Source organism: Falco rusticolus, chromosome 8, assembly GCF_015220075.1.
Source record: "Falco rusticolus isolate bFalRus1 chromosome 8, bFalRus1.pri, whole genome shotgun sequence".
Lineage (NCBI taxonomy): Eukaryota > Metazoa > Chordata > Aves > Falconiformes > Falconidae > Falco > Falco rusticolus.
This window is the reverse complement of record NC_051194.1, coordinates 15,233,652-15,256,991: the sequence shown is the minus strand read 5'-3', so window position 1 is coordinate 15,256,991 and position 23,340 is coordinate 15,233,652.

Here is a 23,340-nt window from a genome sequence, read left to right as displayed (position 1 = left end):
AATGGTCTGGGATAGTCTTAAAAAATATGAAGGTGACAGTACCCTCTGCTTAACACAGATACACTCATATTCACTAAGGGCTGAGTACTACAGCCTGTCATACAAATCAATGACATCAATTTGCTTCAAGTAGAGTCTAATTTCAGTAAGCTACTTCACTGTTAATAGTTTTAACCTCTGGTACAGGTTCAAAGCACTGTTCTGAATTGTGTCATTTCCGATTTATCAGTCCAAGTGGTGGTGTCATATTTTCAGTACTGCTGCAGAATTTTGACGATTAGAAGAATGAAAAAACCCAAAAGCTTAGCAATACTACCATAATCAGACCTTTTTCATAGTATCTATTATCCTCTTCTTATCCTGGAATGCTATACATTTCTATTGTTCAATACAGTAGAAAATTTCATAACCATGACAAGCAGATTTAATTTGGAACAAAACCTGGATACATTCTAACCAAGCTCTCTAAATAATTAACAAATCTGTAATGACCAGAACAGATACAATTAAAAAAAAAAACACCTGACCTTGAAACACCTGTTTTAATGAGTCTCTCCCACAAAAATATGTTAGAAACAAGGCAGAGACAGCAATATTACTTGCTCCAAATTCTTGATATCAGTAAGGATTTCAAGTTAAATATAGAGTGTGCAATTCTTAGAGTCGGCATACAGAATTCTAGTAGATAAAGAACAAAATGATCACTCTGGGATCTGCTGCTTCAAGACTGTGATTCAGGGTTGATTCAGGGTGATCTAGGCAACGATTTGCTTTTCTCTGAACAAGTTCTACCCCTTTACTCATTCAGAACATCATGATACGTCTAAGATTACATACCACAGTCATGTCAGTAGGGCCATGGGCGTAAGGTCTCTACTAGATATGATTACTGGCAGCAATCAAAGCTGCTAGCTGCCTGCTCTGTTCCTTCAAATTTCCATCATGCAGGTTCTGTTACTTCCAGAAGCTAACTGGGTGCACAACAAAGATACTCATGTAGGGGTGAGTAGTCCAAAGAGCATGCTTGGCATATTGTGTACACTTGGTATTGAATGTTTTTTCAGTACTGATTGGGGCAACACAGCAGCTGCTGAAATATTAAAAGTCTTTTAGAGTTAATATGGTATGACAACAAAAACAAATTAAATATTGTAATATGACATGGAGTATAAATTGTCCTTGACACAAAGTTATAAATAACTGGAGAATCTTTATTTATTTTGAAAATGTCATCCTGCCAGAAATTTTCTTCTGACTGTTTTAAGATGCACATTTAAGCCACAATAAACATTTTAGAAGTCTTAGCTTCAGGTTATGCAACTATGTTTTTAAGTACCCACTTCTGAAAATTTTACGATGAATTAAGAAGGTTTCAGGTTTTCTCCCTCAGAATGCTGATATAGCACCCACTTCTTCCTGCTATATAAAGCTCTGTATCACATGCTGATTGCTCAACTAGGTTACAGACACGTACAAAATAACCCAAAGCATTCATCGACAAGGAAGCAATGCCAAGTCTTTGTTAATCACAAAGTGTGTAATGAAGTTCACAGAATAGCGTTTAACTCATTCACAGCCTCAGCTGAGGGAGGCAACACAGTGTGATATATTTGAAGTAATGCTTTCTTAAGTTCTTTTTCTATCCCCGTTTCAGTAAAGCAGCAGTTATTAACACTTTCAGGCAGGTAAGCGTTCCTTCAGACCAAGTTACTGTATTGGGTCTGGCTGAGCCCCACAGCAGCCCTCGGTGCTGGGCTCGGACCGGTGGCTAGAAAGCTGGTGGCAGCACACCAGGGTTTGGTCACTGCTGAGCAGCGCTCGCACAGCAGCCAGGCTGTCTGCCCAGCGTCCCCCCACCCCAACCCCCCCCAGGCAGGCTGGGGGTGGGCAAGACCTCGGGAGGGGACACAGCCAGGACAGCTGAGCCCAACTGCCCAAAGGGATATTCCAGACCATATGGCATCTGCTCAGGTATTAAAGCTAAGGGAAAGGAGGAGGAAGGGGGGGCACTCACTATTTACGACATTGGTCTTCCAGAGCAACCGCTACATGTACTAAAGCCCGGCTTCCCGGGAAGTGGCCAAACGTCACCTGCTGATGGGAAACATCTTTTGTTTTCTTTGCTTCTGCATGCACAACTTTTGCTGTTGCTTCATTAAACTGCCTTCATCTTGACCCACAAGTTGTTTGGTTTTTTTAACCCATTTTATTCCCACCACCCCACCCCACCCCCACCCCGTTCTACTGAGGGGAGTGATAGAGCGGCTTGGTGGGCACCTGGCATCCAGCCAAGGTCAACCCGCCCCAGATGAATGAAGATGTTATGCAATGAGCTGCATCTATACCACACCTCCAAATTTATTATTCAGTCTTTTAACCACTAGATATTTCTGCTTCACATGAGTAAAAATATACTGTAATGTAATTAACTGAATGTCCTAGAGACACATAACCCACAGATGGACTAATTTAGTTTACTGGCAATGTAATTGCCCAGTAGCAGTGAAGCAATGGATAATTACCCATTGTAAGCTACTGTTAAGTATGTCCTAATAGATTGGTTTCACTGATATTTTCCTGGGTATTTATACAACCTCTTCCACTAAATTTTCTGAGCACCTAAAACCTTTTGTGAATTTATCTTCACCATTCTCTGTAGAAGGTAAATGGCACAGTTTTCATTTTACTGAGGTCCTGGGAATAAAGAAATAAAGAAGTGAATCTATTCCAAAGTGTTCTTGTGCCAGCTGGAAACTGAAACCTCCCACAACCTCACTCTCTATGTCAGTTTTTTCTTCTACAAGGAAGACAGGGTGAGATACTTGGAGGTACAACATACCCAGTTCCATCTATGCTACAGATAGGCATGTGTTCAGACTCTTACTGAAGTAATGTCAGATTTTTCATTCTACTTTCTCCCAAAATAAGAATCTGAATATGGACTTGCCTTCACAAAATGGGGACACTCACAAGTTCAGCTTAAGCATGGATTCAGGCTATGCTCAATATTATAGACAGTCAAACTGCAAACTACTTACAGCTCTGACATCTGAAGCTCCTGAAAAAAAAAGTATACTGTACAAAAGTATACCCAGGAGTTTGCACAACTTTTCTAAATCAGTTTTAACTTCATTTTAAGTGGCAGTTTCCATTTATTGGCAAATTCTGACTTTCATCTTCCTGAAACTCCCTAAGGGTACAAGAATTTTCAGTCAGCCAATTCTCTTCTGCTCAGATGGGCATAGGGAATGGAGATGGACACCATGTAGCTCTCTCATTGAGCCCTGGCATGCATGGGTGACACTCAGCAATGCCAGACATCACAGGGTTTCCTGAACCAATAAGTAGAGGTACAGGACATTGCAGGGTATTACATGACATAGCAGCTCTGATTTAGGAACAGCATAGCCGTAGTCACACAAAATACAGGCATGATGTGGTGGGGGGACAGCTGTACTTCCAGAGTCAAGTGAAGCATCTGTGCAGCACAACATCCACTGCTTCTAGTTCTAAGGCTATCCTCAAGAGGAAAAAACATTCACAGTGGACTAAATCATAAACACGCACTCCTAAAGTTCATGGGGAAAAAAAGGAATATCAGCACAGTAGTATTTTTATTTAATTAAAGTTGCCTGCTTGCTTATGTTTTGTATACTTTGTATAACACTTAGCCAATCACACATGACAGTATACAATTATTCTAGGAAAACTTGCTTAGATTATATTTGCCTCATGCTTTCAACCATTCCAGACATGCAATTATTACACAGTTGTGTCTGGGAAATTATCAAAACAGTATAGTATTTTTAAAAGCAAGAGCAAGCCCACATACACATTATCAAATTAAACTGCTGAAATGTACTTTTTTACATGACTAAAAATTTATTATAGTGCCATTCTGCAATATCTTGTTGCTTCAGATAGTTGTTACACTTAGAGTAAATGAAAATCTCTCGTTCACATTTTTATGTCCCAAACATTGTAGGTTCTTAGCTGTGTCAAAAGACACTTTTATAACTTCAATTACTTGATCAATGTAGAAAGAAACAATGAAAGTAATAATCTTGGTATCCTCAGCTTTGTCCATCCCAGCTTCTTGGCTGTATCCCGTGCCTCATGGTTTCAAAAGAAATTACAGTATTTCAAAATTGCACCATATCTCTCTCCCAAATAATCTAAAACAGAATTTTTTTAAATCTAAAGTAGTTAGATTTTAGTAATCTGAAATTGTAATACTGCTTTGTTGTGGCTGTATCCACACATATGTCTTTACTCCAGCTATATTGACACATAAAACTTTTTTTTATGCTTGGATACAGCCGGTATCCACTGACTTAACACTGTCACTATCAATATTAAAGTCTGTAGTTGTAGAACTACTTTTCATGCTGTGCAGTCACGAAAAGTAACCTCTACTTGAGTCTTGAGCAGAGAAAGCTTTATCATACAGCATTCAAATGCTGGAGAAGAATCAAGGCAAAACGAATTCTGCTCCTTCACGTCCCTTTTCCTCTGTCCCCTGGGTTAAGTAATACAAACTCCAGGCTGGTCAAGTGAAGTTACTGTGCACTGCAAAGCTGTAAGTGCGGTTCAGCTTTGTACTGAACTGACAGAGCAAGAGTTGGTCGAGGCCTGTCATTTAAACGTCATTAAATAGAACGAAACATAACTGGTCTTTGCCCTTGAGGGAGTCATTTACTCTAGCAAAAATCACACCTAATCGAAATACTAGCTTCAAAGTACCACTTGTAACATTTTTTATTAATTTCCTAACATTCCACAATGAGCATGGCATTTTAAAAACTAGGGAAAGATGCTGAGGCAGCTTACTGTTTACTATTTCCAGCTGAAGTGCATTCACATAGATTAATTATACTGGAGTGTTCAATTCCAATATTTAACAGAACACAAACATTTTTAGATGTTTATGCAGTCAATATATAACTTTTACTAGCATATTTTTGCTGATGTATTGCTGTAAGAAGGAAAAATAAAAGAAAGGCCTCTTATCTGAAAAACTATATGTTGACATTTGCCTTCATTGCTCACAACTGAGTTTTCCTCTGGGAAGAAGTTCTGCTGCGGAGCTTTCATTACTGGCTTTGAGTATGGCAGTCCTTTGCCGAGCTCTGTCACTGACAGATTCCAAAACAGTGAATTGCAAAGTGGTCTGTGATTCATTATTTATAATCATAGAATATTTAATAGACTGTGATATATATATATATATATTCATCCGTATTCCCAATATGAACAATACCATCAGGTTTTCATATGAGAACTTGCAAGAGTTACTGCGGTAGAAATATAAACAAGCCGTGATTAAGAAAAGTTTCCTCATTCTGCTTTCTAAAATGGTCTTTCCATCCCACTTAGGATTTTTTGTAATATTTTGTCCTGTGCAAAGTATTTCTCAGGAAAATTTATATCAGTCAGCTGTACTCATGATACTTCCTAATACCAATCGCAAAGGTCAGGGTTGTTCAAAGGTGGCGGGATAGTTGGTAATTGTCAATTTTAAAAGTCAGTATGTCCAAAAGTCATTCAGGTAAGTGAACACATAGAGGGGTGAGGGGGTTGGTTCTGCTTTTTCTGAATCCTCAAAAGAAGTCAAATTACCTTAAAAGGATCCGACAGGTCCTTTTCTTTGAGGAGCAGGATGCAGATATCAGAAGATGTGCCAGACAGTTTAAAATTATTAGACAGACATAAGCTTTTTTGCTACGGTACTATTTGTCACAAAGAACTTTCTTAATTATTATTAGGCAATAAAATACTCAGAGAAAAATATGAAGGCATATTTAGGCATTCTGCATGGATCAAACACAATGAGCAAAAATGTTAATACAAGATAGTACAATGTATTAGTAGAAGAGAAAAAATCTGACTTTAAAAGGAGCTACACAAACTAATCACAAAAATTCAATGTGAATTATAAAACTGATATTTAAAGTATATCCTCAATCAGCCTCTCAAAAATATCATTATTTATGTATAGTTACAGGGTTGGGCTTTTTTCAGGATTCGTTCTTGGTTTTGTTCTTTATGACAATGTTGACATTTAAGTGCACCGGATTTGCTTAAGTTGCTGCATAATGATTGATTAAGAATGCAAAAGGAAATTTTGTTGATAAAGAAGATATAAAAGAACATATGCTCCCCTCCATGAACGTATTTGTAACTTGTTTCAAAATAATGTGTATAACATTAATAACCCTGAATTGAGTGCATGGCTGTCCATAAATACCTGCACGACAAAACACTGCATGTCGTTACCAAAACATGTACACAGACCACATTTCAGTAACCTTAAATAAACAAACACATAAAAACAAAACTAACTATCTAAGGAAAAAAATATGATAGATGCCATAGTTACTTTTACCATCCTTTATTATAGTGGATATTCCTGTTATAGTCTGGTTAAAAGTGTAGTTGGTGGTGGTTCTTTTTTTTAAAACATACATATTACAAATCAGGAGGCTTATAGGCAACTTCAGGCAAAGCTAACAACACACTTACAAATCCCTTATCTCCAACAGCATTAATATTCTGAAGGCTGCTTCTTCTTAATTGTACATAGGCAGGACAATTTGCTCCAAGGTTTTATTACATTAATTTTATATAACATTGTTATACATTATTAGATTCTTGCTAAACTATATTCTGCTAAAGCATGAACTAGAGAGCTCATATTAAAAAACATTCTACAGTCTACAGTACCATGTGGTCTAAAAAGTTTAAAATGGTGCTCCTATTTTTAAAATATCCATAACCATGTAACCTGGGAAGAAGATAATATAGGGTTACAAGAACATCAGTTCAGTGTCAGATCTAAAAAGAACACAAAAAATAATCTAACTTTGGAACTGCATCCAAATTCTTCCCTAATCGGTTTGAATAGGAACACTGGTAATATATGCCAGTATAATTAAAGTTATCTTGATGCTTTTTTCTGAAAAGATAACATTTCTAGACAAATTTGGTGCTACAGAATAAAATAGGAAATCACCTAGGTAATTGAAAAATGTATGGGAAAAGTCCCTGTTCTCTTAATTGCAGCATATCTGTTTGAACAGGCTTTTTAAATTCTGCGTGTTTATTCTTAAGGTTTTTTATGCCTATACCATATGGTGATCTGAGAGGGTGGTATTCAGACTTCACCTGGAGCTCTGAATCGTCATTCAGAATGATCCTTCTTGTCTGAGACTTGCCTTTGCAGATCTGAGCATAGCTCCTTTGGTAGCCTAGGAAGCCTTAAAACAGCCGAAAACTTCCTACTGCACTTCGATGTAGACAGGCAATTGGAACCGTAAACTGTCAGCAAACTATCGCTGTGGGAAGCAGGGACAGGACTGAAGGTGACAGGGAACAGCGAGGCGAGACGAGCTGGGCAGCTGACCCAAGGGGTAATGGGACCCAGCCAGCCTGACTGATGCTGTGGTCAAGGAGAGGGCAGTGGATGCTGTGCAGTTTGACCTCAGCAGAGCTTGTGACAAAGTGTCCCAGAGACTCCCTTGCAGCCACACTGGTGAAATGTGGACTGGATAAATGGATGATAAGGCAGATGGAAAATAGGCTGGACCATCAGGCTGGAAGGGTCAGCTTTTGGTCAGTGGTAGAAAATGTAGCTGGCCTCTGTCACTCACAGATGCTAAGGCCAGGACTCTTTAATGTCCTTATTTACAACCTGGACAATGGGATAAAGTGCAATTTCAGGAAATTATACGTCCCAGATGTTCTGGGAACATTTTTAGAATTGGTTAAGGAAGCCTTATTATTAAAAACACATCAAAGAAGAAATGATATGATTGGTTTGCTTCTCTATACATACATTTTGTAGAATAACTAACTGCTTATACTGTCTGTATCAAATATGACCATTTATGTATTTCACTATCGAATAATAAATTATTATGGTCATTTAAAATGCTTCTAATGAGCACCTTGTGCTTAGAAATCAGTGTCTTTATTTAAATATAGTCTATTACTATATAAAGACAGGCTGTATTTCAAACCAGTTTTGTTTGAATATGCTCAATCATCACTTTTGCAAGACAAATGCAAAAATAGGAAGTGTTCTTTTTAATTGAAATCTATAATATATAGGGAAATGCAGATTTCTAGGGTCTAGAGTTCAGTGCAGATTAGTAGGTTTGATTAATGCAGTTATATATACATTCAGAATAAATGCCTAATTCAAGTCCTGATATATGCTGCTCGCTCATCCACATTATTCACAAAACTATAAACCAAAATAAACATGTTCCTGGAATCTCTATTGCTGTAATGAGCCAATGAGGATAAAACCTTTAAGATACTTCAAATCAATGAAGAATCAAAAGCAACATTTCAAAAATCTTACTTGGTGAAAATGTTGCCAAGAGAACTCATACGCTGACACTTGTACACACCTATTAACTCCAAACCCTGGAAATATTTCAGAGAAAAGGTGTCATTGTTCATGAAAGCTTGATGTGTGATGGAAGGTAGAAATGTCACAGTCCAAAGTACAATGCAATCTAAAGAAATAATTTCAGATAGTTTCCTGTAACTCAGATAATAATCACTTAATTCTTTAGGGAAGTTATTAGAGTCCTTTGGGGGAAAACCAAAGCCTCTTCAAGGGAAGGGCAGGAGTCTGAAACACTTCTGAAGAGAATGTGTACAGGCAGATGTTTATGCTCTTCCTTAACTGCAGCTATTGGCCACCATCAAAGAAAGAGCATTAGATTTAGGTACAGATACAAGTTACAGGTACTGGCTACGTACTTGGCTATATGGACATTTGGTCTAATTCTGTATAGTCTCTCCTAATGTTATGCTTAATTTTCTGCTTATGCAGAAGAAAATTATGAAAGTGCATGGAAGCAAAACAGAAGAGTAATCTGTGCTTTGTATGACTTCACAAAGACAAACATGAAGACCCCACAACTTACCAGTGAAAGAACTGGAAATTTATAAAATAGTAAACATAATGATCTATGTAGTATGACATTTTAATCTGCTTACCTGATATATAAACACAAACAATATCTACCAGCAGTTTATCCTCCACAGTACGGAGAAAAGTGCCAAAGTGGAAGTATAATAGAGCAATCCAAATATTAACACACAAAAATTAAAATTAAAATAAAATGCATCTTTTTTTCTGTGATAATTCCAGGAGTTGCATTTTCAGTAAACCACTATACAAAGGTCCATGTACATGTGGAAGGGGGAAAGATCTGGGGAAAATGAAGGAGTTGAAATTATTTTTGACTGGACCAAAAATGGAATTATTTTTCTCAAATTATGCAGGGAGGCATGGACAAAGAAAGATAGTCTGGCTGCGATTCTTCAGAACTGAGTCTTCCCATGGGCAGGGAAGGGCACATTTTAGAAGAAAGCTAGGAAATGTGTTCTCATATTTTCTATGATACTTTTTCATAAAAAACCCCACAACCAAACACACAAAACCTATCAAAACAACAACAGACAAACAAACAAAAACCCCAAAACACTTTGTTTTGAAAAGGCTGTTTGGTAGCCAATTCCCATTACTGTCCTTGCCCAGCGGGAAAAGAACATCAGTGTTTCATCTAAAATCAAAATAGATTAGGTAATGCAAGGTATAGGATACCACTCCATTGAAAGCCTACTGATGAGTAGTGCTCTTGAGACCTGACTGATAAATGGGAGAGGGAAACCACCTGCAGCTTACTGCTAATAGGCAAACACCTAGTCAGGAGAAGGAAAAAGATTAGATCAGGGCTCACCCAAATCAGAGCCATGTCATTAAAGAGGTAATATTGCCACCAGACTTTCATAAAACAGGAATTATTTAAATAATATATTATAATTTATCCTCACAAAGAATTTATTTGAAGAATACCAGAAATAAAGGCACAGTGTCTGGAAAATATGCAGGGAAAAAATATGCAACTTTTCCATACAGTCTTAACAAAAGATATTAGTTATTCTTGAGCTAATACATTTGTAGAAAGGACTAGAATAATTGTTCAACTGTTTCTTCAAACTGAGAGAAATGTTCATTAATTTTTTATGTCAGTAGATGCAGAAAACTCGACTAATTAAGTATTATTTACTTGTCATATTTTTAAATAGCTTTTTGTAGGCTTCCTCTGAAAGATTATGATGTACTACCCAGCATTATTACCACTGCTAACACAGGTTAAATGTTCTTCATTCCAAACAGGCAGAACAATAAAAGGCAGAGGAAAGGTCATTACTTCTCTTTAATATGGTTTTGACTTCCCAGTATTCTTGAGTAACTTATTTATTTTTTTCTAATAAGCTGAACCTATGATTGAAACTGGAATCGAGTATTCAAATTTTGTATTTATATTCTTTTGTCCTGATGTCAGCAATAACTACTACATTAATTTAAACATCTTACTTACTGAATGGTAGTTTGATGTCTTTTTTTCAAGATAAAAACATTCAAAATTCAACCATTCAAAACACAGTTTCCACAACATACTTTAATAAAAGCTTTACAATAAATCCTCAACTAATTCCAATTATGCTTTTATCACTTTTTTTTGGTCCTTTATGCACCTGTAATGTCACTTCATATAGTAGGACAGCGTAGGGTAGATCACCGATTTAAATTTTGTCACAAACTCATTTCAGTTGTCTGATGGGGGGAATAAAACAACAGAAACTGAAATAAATTGAGATATTTGAAACAAAATTTCTGAATAACAAATAAACATTCTGGAATCGGTGTGTTTAGGAAGGGAGGGAAGAGAATTCTAACCAGATCTGGTGCCATGCCACATGGAAGTCTCCTCTGACTGCCTCCTAGACTGTTACTGTACTTTTTCTAAAATAGAATCACAATTCAGCATCTGACTCTTTGCTAGACACCAAAGAAAGCAGTGAACTCTACTGGCATTTTTCTTGTAGAAGTTTATTTTTGTCTCTGTATTAGCTCAGCCACACACTTGCCTGTTCTTAATGCATTATTACGTGCACTTTTGTTGGAAGGAAAATACCAACAGTCTCTGTCCCAAACAAGTCAGTGCACGTGAATAGAAGCAAAGGGCATCTGATGTCTTACTTCCCTGAAGGAGCTGGCAGAAACAGTTCCCCTGTGCCTTGTAATAACTAAATTCCATAGCAAGCAGCCTTAATATAAATAAATAATTTAACAAGGCAATCAATTCCAAGATGCACAAATTTTGGGGGAGGATCTGAAAGAAGATCTATTAACTTTGGATTCTGCTTCCAACTGTGCCACCCCAATGGAAGTGGATAAGTAAACCAGTAGATTTAAAAATGGATTGCCATTTCCCAAGTTCTCTGAATAGACTGTTTCTAAAAAGTAATTTGCAAGTGTCAGAGTTGGAATAAAATACACTGTCATTGGTATGGAAAAATAGTAAACAAAATAAAGGGAAAAGAAATGCAGATTATAAACTTATTTCAGTGAATTATCTTAAAAGACATAGAAAATGCTGTTGTAGTAATATTTGTAGGAATAAAAACCATTAGATCTCACAGGGTAAAAAGCACCTATGAGAACGTAGATGGTGGAGGTCAGTAAGACTGGCAGCCACTACAGGCTGTTAACATTATTTGTTAAGACACTTGATTAATGGTTTTCCATGACACAATATTGAGCAAGCATTGTATTCAAGAGGAGACAAGATATTGCCCACCAAAGCCACTGAGAAAGATATTAATCATTTCACTAGGCTTTGATTCAGGTCTTAATTCAGCTGAAATATGGCAAGATTTCATCTACATATTTTGCAGTACACTGAAGAGATAAGAAAAGGCTTTAATGGCTTTTTGAAATCAGACATTAACACAATGCCAGCTTCTCATTTTCCTGACCTTCAATTTGGGTACATGACCGACCCATAATGAATTTCACAAATGTTGATACTGCAGAGTACTTTTAAAAGTTTTTTTAATTCTTTAACATACTTTCAGGTACATCTAATAAACAATTCTCTGCCTTCCTACTATGGGAAAGAAGGAAAGAAGAAGGGAAGGGAAGGGAAGGGAAGGGAAGGGAAGGGAAGGGAAGGGAAGGGAAGGGAAGGGAAGGGAAGGGAAGGGAAGGGAAGGGAAGGGAAGGGAGAGGGAGAGGGAGAGGGAGAAGGAGAGGGAGAGGGAGAGGGAGAGGGAAAAGGAAGAAAACACACCTACCTACCTACCTGCCTGGTTTTCCTTTCTTAACCTGAAAGGAGACATTTTGCCACTGTGATTATTTACTCTTTACTTAGAATCACCATTTTCCCTGCTGGCTTTATGTAAGTGGCTTGCAATAATGGAAAATGTATTTGCTTTTATTAGAGCATAAGGTACTCAACCACCATAAAGCTTATTGTCAAACTAGTGCTGGCTCTGCACAAAATGATTTCTAATGTTCTTCATTTTATTATGTTAAATGAATTCTCTAGTGCAATTATTGTGCAGTGGATCATGGGGGTAATAAGCTAATTGTTACTTGTTTTAATTGCTTAAGTATGAAGTGTCAGTGATTTATAAGTAATGAAGAAGCAGAGACAAAGTCATAAAATACTAAACGCTCATAAGATCAAGTAGTGTACTTCTGCTATGAGGAAGACTATTTCACAATGGCAAAAATTCTCTATGTTCAGAGTTTAAGTAGTAAGCTAAAGACAGAAGGAGGAAAGAATCTGGGCTCCCTACTTCAGCATAGTTCCTTTTCAAGCAATGAAAAATGCACGTTCATTTTAGTAAAATAACTGCTACAGTGTTAACAATACATAATTTATACACTGGTTACAAAAAGGATGACATGAACATTACTATGTATGAAAATATTTTTGTATAGCTTTATGCAGTCAGTGGACCTAAACCAGTCAGTGTTCAATCAGTTGCACTGGTTTTGAACTGGAATACAGTTCTTTTAAGAAGTGATTTATATTAGAGTGATAAAGTAGAGTGTAGCTTTGCATAATACAGAATTAAGTCTTATTACTCATTCGTACTGTTTATAATGAAGCTGTCATACAGTGCATGCTTTCCCTTGATCCAAAATATATAGCTATGAAAATCAGATGGAAATGTTTAATTCCCTATTGCATTGGTCCACAGAGGTGGATGAGAGAAAAGCTGCTTTGTTTCTTGACTTAATATTTTAAGCGGGGTTCTAAATTTCAAAGATTTGATATAAATAAATCTGTATGTGTGAATTTCCAAATCATATTTTAAAAAGTATTAGATTTATGCTCGTAAGTCTTCAAAACTGTGCAAATTACATAAAGTAGAACAAACTTTCTGAGTATCAGCCCAGGCTGATAAAATACATCTTTTTAAGTTGTTCATCCCCAATGCAAACTGTAAACATTCAGAATACATAAATTTTTATTCTAGTCTGCAAGCTCAAGGAACACAGGGGAAAAAAAAAAACCAGACTCTCATCCAAACTAACTTATACTCTAAGACTTTAAGCTTACTGGTTTCTGATTTCTAGAACTCAAATTTCTGAAATATCACCAGAATATCTTTTACACAGATATTCTGGAAGAAGAGCACATTGATAATCTGTTCTAAGATTTCTCCACTGTTAAAAATGGAGAATCTTCTGTTTTCTTTAAACAACATTTCTTAAGGGTCAATGCCTCGTTACATGTGGCTTGAAAATGTGATATTCCTTCTGCTGGAATTTACCAGTATTTTAATACTTTTAATTCTTTGCAAGGAAAGGATTTTTAAAAGATACAGAAAAGGGAGAATATATCCCATATGCTATAAACATCAGGAATTTTATCAGTTGGAGAGTGGGCATTTTGAATAGGTGTTTTAGAATAAATTCCAATTTAGAGAAGTAGTCAAATAATTCCAAGCAAGGAAGAGACCTAAAAGATAATGGCTACAGAGGAAGAGGATGGGCATTAACATAGCTCCTCACTCTCAAAACAAGTATCAAAAATGTTGCTCTACTTTCTTTGTCTTCCTTTTTGCCTCCTGCATTTTAAATAAATATTGCATCCTGGACTTAAAGTTTCATCGAAAATAACAGACTTGTATAAAAAGTTTCGCCTTTGATTACTGTTTTCTGAAGAAACAAACAGTAATTAAAAAGTCCTCTCTTTATTTTCTCATCTTTATGAAAATCCAGCTGGCAGTCTGTCAAGGAAAACAAATTGCAGAATTTCACATTGAGTTACAAACTTTGTGCTCTTCAGTCACTCACATTCAGATCACACACCCTACTCTGCATTTATATACAAAGTAGAAGAGGTCTGTGACCAAACTCAGGTGTCATGATTTTCTTACAAACCTATGAAAATTTCAGTTTTCTAATCAAAGGGGTTCCATTCAAAATGTATGTTCAAGCTACCTGTAACATCAGTCAGTGACTACATAACAGGTGCATGTGAATACAGAGGAATTGCACAGCTGAAATTATTACAATTTTAGAAATGCAATATAGATTATTATAAAAGTAAAAAATACTGTCATTATCATTATAGATTGTATTTTCTGAAGTAAACTATCATCACAATTACTATTCAAACCTCACTAAGAACTCACTAGCTGGTTATAAAATATTCTTGGTTTTGTAAGCATTTATCTAATATTTTAAAATTATAGAGCCTTGCTAAGAACATGACTCATGGTCACTATACATGTTCATTTGAAACAAACATTGAAGTCTTTGAACATTTGTGCTTCTGTCATTAACTGTATTTGTTGTGGACATACGAGCAGACCAAAAATTGCCTCCCTGTGCCATGCCTGCTCTGAGTAATTTACAGTCTGAAATGTTTGACCGAGAGAGACAAACAGTAACAGAAGGATAAAAATAGGCAGGAAACATCAGCCCTTTTATGCTTACAGAGCATATGGAAGCTAAACCTCTCCCATTCACTGTACTAACTCATTAAAAATTTGTCCATAGGTGTGGAACTGGATCATTACCTCCATACCCCAGCTCAGAGAAAACACCCAGTTTTTAACATTACTCTACATACACACACACAAACAAATAAAAAAAACCTCAGCCCACCAAAAACCTTTATGCTTAAGGGATACAGAACTGCACATAACAGTAGCAAATAACCAAAGACAATATTTTATATCCTTATGAAATAAGACTTTATGTACTTTGGTCAAGTCATAAGTATACATGGAAACTTGTTTGCTTCAATAAACAAGATCTTTTTGATTGTACGGGTCAGTTGCTTTGTTTTTATTGCTTCTGTTCTGCTTCTGTTGAAAACAGAAGTGTTAGGATACACTGAGTGTGAAAGCCCAAAATACAATATTTTGTCAAAGTGAAGATTGCCCTCCTTCCCAAGTACACAAAGAAAATTAAGATCATAACAGAACATAAATAGCCAGCATTTTTTTAATGGAGTTAAGGAAGATACTTTTCACATTGCACAATCACTAATTCCTTCAAAGATATAACACTGCACGTGCTCAGAGCAATGTGAGTACTGTACTGTGTCTGAATGGCTGTTTACCTTCTATTATAGTGCTGAAGAGGAAATTGAGCTATATATGTTTTTTATCGGCTTGGGATATCTATCTACTATCTGAAATTACTTCTATTTCCATATCCATTATGTGAATTGGATGTGGAAATTATAGTCTCAGGCTTCTTGCGGCATCTGCACACTAATGCTGATAGCATGTGGACTCAACACCCCTTGGAAATAATTGTATGAGATCACTCACACCATTACATTTGATGCATTAGGTCCATTACATACTCAGAGAGATCTCTGTCCTCACTACCGTAAACTATATCCTTGATAGCTGCTGATATCAAGGAGAGAAATTCACCTTTTATTTAATCATAATAAATGTGATATTTCAGCGTAAAAGCAGTTCTTGAGGAAACTCAACTTCTTGGTCATAGCAGTTTTGCTGATCCCACCCTACGCAAGATGGGCATCTCTTTTTTCTCTTCCATAATGACTGTCAAGAGGAAAACACACTTACTGACCATCTAGTAAAGTTGTCTGTGCTTTCTTCTGCCAACAGAAACTCATATGTAGACATTAGTTATGAAACAGTTCATAGAGATAACAGGCTCCTGGGCCAAGCCAAGAAAGAAGTTCTGCTTTAAGAAGCATACTTAGCTAAACCATCACATATTGCAAGTGAGCTGCAGCTTACTGCTTTTCAGTTTTATCAGATCTAAAAGATATAACAGTAGCAGAAAATAAGCTAAATACTCATAACAGGACTGTAACTATGCATCTGAATAAATAACTACTCAGATGACACAGGAAAATTTTAATAGTTGCTGGTAAAAAACGGCAATGTCATGCTTAAATATTTAATAACCAGGCAGAGAAGTTAAAATTATATTTTTGACAAAGCAGTTGTAAAACAGCAAACCTTTATTGTCACACAAATTATCATTTACCTTTTCTGAATTTCCTTGTTTCTGCTTTTTCCTGTAAAGCTTAACAGCACAAGCACTGCTCGAGGCTGCTGTGATTTAAAGCAAACACATACAAACAACTATCTTTGCTGTTATTTTGGTGGCTCGGTTCAAAGTAAGTGATATAAGCATTTTTTGAACTTCACAAAGGTAGATTGGTAGGACGCAGAATATGTGCTCAGCTGCTCCCACAGGTGAATCCATATTCATCTGAGGATAATAGCTTCATTCATCAATTCCAAAGATGAAAGGCACATGCTACAATAGGTAGCAAAGTCCCAGGAAGTGGGAAGAAGAATACTTCAGTGAAAATGACTTTCAAAGTTAAGAATAGATGAATCTGGACAAGTATCTGATAACTGACCATTGTTCAATGTAAGATCAACTATGTGAGTAGACAAGATACTATATTTTACAAAGACAATCTATACTTTTCAAGTCTATACTTTTCAAGCCCTATCCTAAAAGATGACATTATTATAATTTCCTGCTAGGAAGATAATTTCCCACATTGGAAGAGGTAAGGATGTACTGCCTTTGGCATCATATAGACTGCAGTACTAACAGGTTTACGGTTTTCAAGGCCCTTTTAAATAACACAAGTACCCAAAATCCCAGAAGTTAGGATGAGGCGGGGGTGTGGGGAACAGTTTGCTTTTGGCTTTCTTTGCGTGCATTTCCCTCTGATTTGCTGAGTGCAAAACAGGTGTGTGAGAACAGAGGAGAGAAACCAATTCCTCTAGTGGTTTGCTTACCAGCAGGATGGAATTGTTTTTATGGTATGTAAGCTTCCATTTTGAATTTTAAAAATGTTATGGATGCCAGAGCACCCTAAATTCATATACAAGGAATAATAAAGATGCCCAACGTAAATACGTTTCCCTTTGCTCTCAAAATTACATTCCATGAAGAGTAAAGATTATCACCATTTTACATATAAATGTTAATTACAAGGTAATTAGAAAACTCACTCAAGATCACGAGACATCACCAAACCCACTTTGTTAGCCACTAATCACAATTCATAGGAAAAAAAAATTGCTGTGGATCAAAGAAAATCCCAAAACCATGATCCATGTTCATGGGTCATAATCATACCATCTCAAAGACCAGAAGGATTGCATGGAGCTTTTGTTGCAGTCCTAAAACTCAGGTCAAGAATATCTACTGAGCTGTGATAGTGGTTAGCTTAACACTGAGTCTTAACTCAACCCATTTCTGGATTTTGGGAAAAAACCCAAGAAAAATAAAGAGGCTGGTGTGTCTAAATCATGTTCCTTTTCAAGAGTTGCAATGCATTTCAAATGAAAACACACAAAAAAAGCAAAATGCAGTTTGCTTCAGAGTAGATGCTAAGAGGGAGCCTTCAAACTGAGACCGATGCCAAGATAGTTTGCATATTTGGGCTTCATTTCTTTTCCAAGCATTATAAGGAAAAAGGGAAGTAATTTTCCCTAGAGAGTTTTGTTTGTTTGTTTGTTTGTGGGGTTTTTTGTTTGTTGGGGTTTTTTTTCATTTATTTAGCATTATTTGAGTCTCATGTTAAGGGGAAAACATCACAGAAGCCATAAGAAATTATTGATGAAACTGCATTATTTCCTTGCCATATGTTATTAAGTGACAAAACATCAGTGGAATACATCTTTTCAAGAAATATTTTGAAAGACTCAGGAGCTTTGTCAAACTAGTATAATCCTCTTAGATGTGCCAACACTGAAATAAACTTTATTGCTTCTGGAATTAAGAAGTATAAAGCTGAATGGGGGAAAAAAATCATTAAATGGTTTGATTTTGTATGTTCTTTTTCCCCTCAATCTCAAATGTTTGTATTGAGAGGAGCTCTTATTTTATCTCCCCGATTTTAAGTACCGGCCATCTATATTATCCACAGTATTTGTGGCTAGATAGATATGAACAGCGTTTATATTAACATCTTAGAAGACATGCATTTGCACTTTCAGCTGTTGGAAAATATTAGTTGAACATGTTAAGCATGATAATATGGAATCAAAAGTAGATGTCAGCTATCATCATGTGCTGTCATCTAAAGAGGAACCCAAAATTACAGTCCAATGAGAATAATGACTGGGTTAAATCCGTGCCAATGCCCACTTTTATCATCATCTGTTTGTGACATCCTCGTTCAAAAAACAGAGCTGCACTGGTTATGTACTAGATACTCTGACCTAAAAAATGGATGATATTACTTAAACCTTTCAAGAATTTGGTGAAGCTATTCCACTTTTTCTGTGGGTTTGCTGCTAATGTGGGCACAGACAAAATGGAAAACAGGATGGATGGTAAACAACTGAAAAGATTAGAGAAAAAATCAACTTTTTAGTGAGAGACTGTTACAAAAATGGGCAATAGCACAATCCATTGCAATGACAAAGATTTAGTAAAAAAAAAAAAAAAAAAAAGGAAAGTTAATTATAAACGAACATTCCCTATGGATATCTCAGGAGATATGTCTCAGTCTATTTCCTATTGACAGGTGGTAGTGTAAATTAAATGTGGTATTATGAATTCAAATTGAATTTCAACTGCGTATGAACCATACTGTGGCTTTAGAATAGGCTGAGATGATTATAGACTAAAAGCCATAATGAAAATTGGTATCTTTTGTGCCATTTTCTAGTGCCTCTTCCCCCCTCCTCTTTTTTTTTTTTTTTGTAAGAGGACAGATTTACGATGTTCATATAGTATTTACCACCTCAAAAATGTATTATTCTGGATTCTATAAATGTTTTACTTTTGGTTAGGCAGAGCAATAAAGACATGCTCCATGGTACAAGCATAAAAATATAGCACTTGGGGTTAAGGTGGGTATTTAACATGGACAAATGTCAAATCCAGAGGATTATTTTTCAGTCATTAGAACAGAAATGTTGGCATGATGTTATAGTAGGGGTTACCAGTCTCCAAACAGATATAAGACTCTTGGAAAAAAATACCTATGCGTATCTTCCAAACACAGGCTAACTTAGTCTAATAAACATAAGCCAAATGCAAACAAACACCACCCTAAATATTTCATTCTCTCTTCCTCATTTCCATTTTTAGCTTCCTGACCTTCCAGTTTTTAACTTGGTTCAGAATGATGCAATTTATGAATACATTTTTATGGCAGTGCATATAAGCAGCAACACGGGCCCAGAGATGTCCCTGCTAACGATGCAGAAAAGGCACAGAAAAAAATCACTTTCTTGGAACAGTGAAAAAGAGAAGGTAGTGTAAGAAAGAGGGAAAATAGTAACACTAAACTTCTCTCTCATGCTCACTGTGGAACTTTTTTCCCTTACTCTTTTTTCTTATCTCCTTGCTCCCTGCTACTGGCTCAGAGCAGCACAAAATCTCACCGTAACAATACAGCTGGGAAAGAGGCATCTGCAAACTGCTGGGATCACCGTACTGGCCAAACTACAATTGTTTCAGAGATACACAGATACCTCAGAAACAAGGGGTCATAGAGATCCATTCCTTCAGAAGGGTCTAAAAATAACAAAACATGAGTATTCCATGTAAATCACCCTGGTGCCTGTGATGTGACCATTGCTGTACATCAGGTTAAGCATATTGTTTATACATACACCGAGAGCACCTACTAGGATCTTAAAGCCAAGCATTTAAAACCAACATTAAGAAAATCCTGAAATGATTTAGCCACCTAATCTCCTAGAACGTGTCCGTGCTACAATCTCCACTCAGTGTAAAGGACAGATAGTGCTAATTAATACCAACAGCTGTGATGGTTTTACAGTCACACAAGCAACAGTTTGTTATAATGAGCCTCCTTCACGTAATAAATCTAAACCAGAAGACTCTTACTACTAAAATATTCACTGATACAAGCTTTAATTATTTGACTAGGAATCTATTATTACCATTTCACAGGACTATACAGAAAACTTAATCCGACATATGAAGTTCATTTTGCAAATATCTTCATTAAACAAAGCAAGTGAAAGGTAGCTGAATCAAAATAAGCAATTTTTTGTAAAAAAAAAAGCACCTCCCCATAGAAGTTTCAGTTCAAAAGAATGGGGTGGTTTTCTTTACTTATGTTAATAAAATGCAATTATTCATTACATTTGGAATGATTAAACATAAATGCAAGAATAAAATGGAATGTTCAACCTTTCTGAAGATGGAAAGGGCTCATGTACCTTTACAACATCCCCTTAATTTATTTAATATATTCCTCATACCATCTGGTCTGACTCACTCAAAATGTAAAAAAGTAGATCACAATTAAAACATTATAAATCTAACACAACTTTAGACTGAACACTTTAGATTATATCATCATTGTTAAAAGCTGGGCTGTCAGTAAAGTGACAGATGATTCCACGGAAGCTAATTCAGCAGATACTTTACAATGTTCTCTTTGTTAAAAGCATCTGTATATTGATTTCCATATTTGTATTTTAAGACAATGGCATGCTCAGAAAAAAAGAGCTCAATGTACAAATGAGGCATGGAATATCTGTCACTTGTCAGATCTGGACTGAAATCTGGAGACATAAAAATGTCAGGAAATAAAATATTTTACATCTGCATGGAATAACTAGTCAGGCAATTTTCACTCAATTTTTTTTAGGGAAAAAACTGCAGAAACTGGGGTGAAAATAATTTTGGCTAAGTTTTTACAAGTCTCTCTTTCCTTTTAAATTCCAGTAAATTTGAAAATAGCAGAAACATTTTGAGATTTACATGTCTTTTTTCCCATTAAATTTTACTATAAAAAATAATTTTGTAATATTTTTTTCAGTATTATTTTAATTTCCATCAAAAAGAATTCCTCCAGTTCTACAAATGAGACTTGCATTATGAAAGTCCATGACCATGTCAGCAGATGAAAGAGAGACATATTAATTGTATTTATCTATTTTTGGTTGAAAGTCGCAAGGGTCAAACTGACAGAACTAGATTAGAGTGTAAAAACCCTTTCCTGTTTATTCAAATGCAAATAAGTAAAATCAGAATGACAATAATAATTACCATTATTTCTCCTGAATATCTATATACAGATAGGACATGAAAATATGTGGATAGAAACATTTATTTTTGGTACATCCTGGCCTCACCCCTTTTCTTTTTTAATGAAATATGACACTGGTTGGGTCACAAACTAGGTCATTTTTCAACAAACTGGGCAGAAATCAGCAACTTGCAAACCACAACAGTCTTGGGAAAATGAGGGATGTTTTCTACATAATTGATTCCCCAAAGGCAGAAAAATACTCCCCGCCCTGGTTTCAGCTGGGATAACTTTCTTCACAGCAGCTGGTGCGGTGCTGTGCTTTGGGTTTGCTGTGAGAACAATGTTGGTGACACACTGATGGGTTCAGTTGGTGCTGGGTGATGTTTATACTAAGCCAAGGGCTTTTCAGTTTCTCCAGCCCTGCCAGCGAGAGGGCTGGGGGGCACAAGGAACTGGGAAGGGGACACAGCTGGGACAGATGACCCAAAGTAGCTAAAGGGATGTTAATTCCATAGAAGGTCATGCTGGGTATATAAACTTAGGGGGGAAGAAGAAGGAAAGGGAGGACATTTGGAGTGATGACATTCGTCTTTCTAAAAAAACGTTACACATGATGGAGCCCTGCTGTCCTGTGGGTGGTTGAGCACCTGCCTGCCCATGGGCAGTGGGGAATGAGTCCCTTGCTCTGCTTTGCTTTTGTGTGCAGCTTTTGCATTACCTATTAAACTGTCTTTATCTCAGCCTACAAGGTTTCTGACTTTTACTCTTCTGACTTTCCACCCCATCTTGCTGCAGGCATGTGTGTGAGCGAGCGGCTGCGTGGGGCTTAGCTGCCGGCCAGGGTTAAACCATGACACTCCCCAACACAAGCCGATGTGACTTATCCCACAGAGAAAATGCATCTTATGCCTCCCCAAATTCCTACTGATAAAAAAATCTCTTTAATTTTGAAGTAGTAAATATCACAAGCTAACAAAAGAAAAATATCACTTGGAATAATCTAAAATATCATACCTATATATTCATATATGTAAACACGTGCCTCCCTTATAAAGAGATATAAATAGTGTTCTTTAATACTGTACTATGAGGACCAAATGCTACGCTGGCATATTACAAACAACCAACCTTATCTATTTATTTTTTTAACCTTTTATATAGACATTATTTTCTACTTTTCACCTTTCACTAGCAGAAGTAAAAGCCTTTAGTCCATAAGGTTTATGAGAAGAAGAAATTCCTTTTAAAATTAGAAATAAAAAAAAACAATTGATGCATTGCTACAAGATTTATATTTGCACAGAAGTCTCTTTCCTGGGTGTGAATGCAATACACTGAGAATCTGTATGGCATAATATGATAATATTTTTTTAGGTTTCTTTTGCTTATCCTTCGAAGCACAGAAAAAAGGAGAAAATGAAAATTCAGATCAACATAATATATTGTGAGTGGCATCTATTTTAGTGCCATGGGTGCATTTCCCCAGTTTAACTTTTACCGTGCTTGGGCTGTAATGGAAGAACATATCTGCACATCATCACAACCCATCAGAGAACCAGAACCCCACTAGCCCTGCCAATGCAAGGAGGAAAGAGGGTTCTCTTTTACACTAACCTTAGTTAATTTATCCTATTTAAAGTACCATAGTTTTGAATTAGATGTAATTGAAAACCTGCAAAACAAGGTGAAATGGAGTTTTAGCTGAAAAAGTAAATAATGAGAGTTAAAGTGATGCATGTTACCAAATACCATCTATCTAGATTCCCACCAGTTAAACAAATGTCAAGGTATTGATCTGTTCATACAATAGTTCAGGAGGGCCTAGTCTTGAATCTCCTACAGCTCTCAAGAAATTCAGGTGCAGCTCGCACTCCAGGGCTAGATTGTGTATCTGAAAGAAGCCCGTGCTGATGTGGGGGCCGTGGGTTTTGTCAGGGGGCCTGGCACCTGCAAGCAAGACAAAAGATACCAG